We start from the raw sequence: 4,698 nt of genomic DNA on the forward strand, positions 1-4,698 counted from the left end.
ATAAAAAAAAAAAAAAAAAAAAAAAAAAAAAAAAAAAAAGCTATCCTCTCATCTTGTGCTATTCTACTCTCTTTTTTTCTTTTATGATGTGTTTGAGGCAGCATGTGCTTATCAAGATAAACAACTTATCCAGAAACGAGACCCACAGGTGGCCCGCCGGGTTCGACCCGCAGCTTGCGTTTAGTGTAAAGAATATTTAGGCAGAATAGAAAATTAAATAATTTCAATTTTTTAAGTTTATAAAATCTCTCTATTTATTATTTTTTCTTTTGAAAGATTCAATGCTGAAACATAAAATTTATGCAAAATAAAAAAAATTTAATTTTGAAATTTTTTATTAAGTAGATTAATACCCACAATGCAATATGATTTAAATAACCCCTTTACCTTCCAAATACATCACATCATTTGATTGAGCCACGCGCCAACTAATAATTGATCCGTCAAAAATAAGTGCTTTTTGTGAAAGCATACTCTGGCGCTGCATCAAAAAGCATGAAATGTCGCAGCAAACAAAATAAAAAGCTTAGATAACGCCAACGAATCTGAAAGGCAAAGTTACAATAAAGAACCTTCTTTCCATGTAATGCTCGGCAAAATCTCTGCTTTCTCAAATGAAGCACATTTTCCACCAACTTTTTTAAAGATTTTTCATTTCTGCAAAAAGTTGAATCTTGTAGTTCTTATTCTTCTGCATCTTAGATGGCAGTGCTTTCTGTATGTGCAAAACTCCACCTTTGTGAAGTGGCAGCCCTATTCGTTGCGGTGAGACTCACTTGATATGTGATGCCGGATCATTCGACTCCTAATGTAAATTACATCTGGAGTAACGGTGAGGCCCACTTGACACTATTGAACTCCTAACACAAATTGCATTCAGAGCAATGGTGAGACCCACTTGACACGTTGCGCCTCACCATTAGACTCCTAACATCAATTGCATCGGGAGTCCTGATGTAATATTTCCTAAGAGCAACGGATCTGTTTTCAATGCAGCATCCAACATGTTTTATTGGAATGGGAGCTTAATATTTGTCTAAGACCATTGTTTGCTAACAGATCTTAGATATTTATAAGGCTGAATCTATTTGTATTAGGGATTGGCCCACGTGACACTTACACTTTTTATTTTCTTAGGCAGTGAGCATTTGAATATAATATTTTAATATTTTTTTACTTTGCCTTTGAATATAATACTGTTGCATGTTCTTTCCTTACGCTTGCCACACTTATGTGTCATAATTACAAAAATTTAACAGCATGCAACTGCGCTAACTTGTACCAGGCTTAAAGACATGCCCTATTCAATTTCTTCTTTCCCATCCACCATTTGTGTTGGTTGCAATCCAGCGAAGAGCATGAATTTTTTCGTACATTAAATTTAATTTTCTGCCTGATCTTGTTGTGACAACGGGCAAGAGAGTACGGAGAAATATTTAAATTTATTGTATTGAGAACTGTGTCATGAGGTCAAAATTTTAGGGGAGAGAGAAGTTACTCTGTACAAGGAAAAATATTATATCAGGATTCTAAATATAGAGCTACATTTAGATTGTAATGGTTAGGAATATCTCGCTATGTTATAAGAATATTTCATCCGTGTTATTTGTAAAAAATGAAGTGTTATTCGAGTATTATATGTTGTTATTAGATTATTTTACGGTGTTATTGAAATATTCCCCCGCGTTATTTGATTTCGGATTGTGTTATTCGGTATATTCCACGTGTTATTTCAATTTTCATTATGTTATTGGAATAACACAACCCAAATCAAGTAACACGGGGGAATATTCTAATAATAGTTCAAGCCCAAATCAAGTAATGTGGGGGAATATTCCAATAATACCACATAATAATTGAATAACACCATATAATACTCGAATAACACTTCATTTTTTACAAATAACGCAAATGAAATATTTCTCTAACACAGCTTGCAATCCGAACATAGCTTTACGTTTGGAATCGTGATGTAATATTTTTCCTCTATATAGATCCTTCACAAATACAATAAGTTTCATTAGAACAAGTTTTCAACCCATTCAGAGATTAATAACATAATTAAATTTACTATTTCTTCTATTTTAAAGTTAATGAAATAATAAAAAATTGCACTGATTAGTTGGACCACCAACAAACTTTAATGCAGGTTACAGTATCTTGGACCTTCTTAATGTTCCCATTCTACGATTGTTATTGCTGATTTTTGATTTTTTTTTTTGGGAATTTTAAGGTTTACACCCAAAAATAAAAAAAAATTACTGGAACGGAAAATAAACATAACTTCTGAACAATTAAAACCTGAAAAATCTGAAAGGAAAGAAAAAAGAACAGCAACAGAAAAGAAATGGAAGTATTAACAAGCAAAAAGAACTTGCCCCAAGGCATATTTAAGAGAACAAGCCTTAAACCATAATGATTTACTCCAAGGCATGAAAAGATAATCTTTATAAAGATGAAAGTAAACTATTTTATGAAATTAAGTATTTTTCCCATTGTAATAACAACTTCTTTGATGTGGTTAATACCGTCTAGAGGAGTATTATGGTTGGGAGGGAAGACTTGCAATTTTTTAACAAAAAACTTGAGCAAGAATGGTTTTTTTCGGACATCCAAACCAATTAAAGACACTATCACTATATTTATTATTGATGGAGAATCTCCCTAACCAGGGATCAAACTAAAAGAAATGGTTACTCTTCTTAGTAACATGAAAATTATAACATTGTCGTATTCTTGTAAAGCTTTTCTTCACATCCTTCTAAAAAATAGAAAAATTGTCTTTCTCGATTTTGGAAAGAGAACCATAATATTAAATCCACTAATTCGATAGAACATTATAAATATTATAACTTCCGAAGCAAACATGGCTTTACACATAAAATTTAAAATGTCTAGATTAGAAAGACCTAACCATCCATAATGCTTAGGTTTGACGGTGTTTAGCCAAGATATTGAGTGGAACTTGTTATTAGAACTTCCAAAAAGAAGAAAGTTATTTATAAGAGAAGAGATGGTCTTCCATATATACGTTTAGGGATAGAGATTGTCTTGAACCAATCATATAAAATAGTGCTATGAAAGATCAATTGCAACTTACCTGCAACAAAAAGCAACTTTCGCTTCCAACCATTCCAACTTTGTTGAACACACTCTTTGATGTTGGTAGGATAGTTGAATGTAGTAATGCTAAAGGAGTTGATATAGATGCCTAAGTATTTCCAAATTAGAGGCTTCATAGGGAAGCCAAGAGAGGAACGTAATTATTATTCTCATTGCTCAAAAATAGCTTTGTAGAATGTAGTAATGCTAAAGGAGTTGATATAGGTGCCTAAGTATTTCCAAATTAGAGGCTTCATAAGGAAGCCAAGAGAGGAACTTAATTATTATTCTCATTGCTCAAAAATAGCTTTGTAAAAGTAGATTGAAGATTTAATATGATTAGTATACATATTAGAGACTTTATGGAAGGTACTAAGAAACCTCTTTAGGACATAATGGAGAGGGATGGCATTTCCAAACACCAAATGGTCATCTACATAAATGAGCAGATTAACATTGAAAGAGAGGTGATCATAATTAAGAGTATTCCATTGCTGATCCCACAAATAGGAAAAGAACTTCATCATTATAGTGAAGAGATATGAATAAAATGGGCATCCCTGCATCAATATGGAAGTAGAAGGAATGCAATAATGTATCTCACTATTTATAATTATATAGAAATGAAAAAAATATGTCCAAGCACTAATCTAAAAATTGAATTTTCTTTGGAAAACCATTTTCTCTACTATCTCATACAGAATTTCTCTTTAAAAATATTAAAAGCCTTTCTTAAATTAAATTTACCTTGGAAAAGCTTGGTGGAATTTGAGGTATTGAACTCATAAAGAATTTAATTAATAAGAAGCATGTTATTTGTTGTATCTCTCCCTGACACAAAACCAACATGAGCTTGTTCTTAATTTTAGGGATCAAGATTTCAATTTTGTCACTTAGAAACTTTGCAATAACTTTATATAAGGTTTTGCAAGGGGAATTTGGACTTTAATCAATATGAACTTGGGACTGAAAGCTTTTGAAAATATTAGTAAGTGTTATGTGTTGACTCTAATTGGGAGTTTGGCATGATAGAAGAAAAATTGCACAACATTAATACAAGCACATCCAATACACCCCACAATCATTAAAAATTTTAGAGGAGAAATCTTGAGGTCTAGGACATTTATCAGTGTCAATGCTAAAATGAACATTTTCAATTTCAATATCAGAAAAAAAATTGTAGTGAGAAAGTGTGTATCCATGGAAGTTAGAGAGTACCTAGAGGAAGAGTAATTGAAGAAGAAGTAGAAAGAGAGTGACTATAAAGACACTAAAAAAGTATTAATAGCTTTAGTTACTATAGCTAGTTGAGAATTAAGGCAAACCCCGTTAGAGGAAATTTCTTTAATGAAATTTATGGATCCTCTACATTTGACCTTTTGATAAAAAAAAATTGATATCAACTTCTTCATTGGAGAACCAAGCACACTTGGCTCCCTACTTAAACCATTTAGTTTCATAAGATAAAGCATTAGTGAGTTTTTTTCTTATAAATCTTAAGAGCACTAGAAAAGAGTTCCTTACCAAGGTGTTCATATCTAGTATGGAATGAGTATGCCTATAAGTATCTTAAAGTTCAGAAATGAGAGAAAAAAA

This window comes from Phalaenopsis equestris, unplaced genomic scaffold (genome assembly GCF_001263595.1).
Source record: "Phalaenopsis equestris unplaced genomic scaffold, ASM126359v1 Scaffold000434, whole genome shotgun sequence".
NCBI lineage: Eukaryota > Viridiplantae > Streptophyta > Magnoliopsida > Asparagales > Orchidaceae > Phalaenopsis > Phalaenopsis equestris.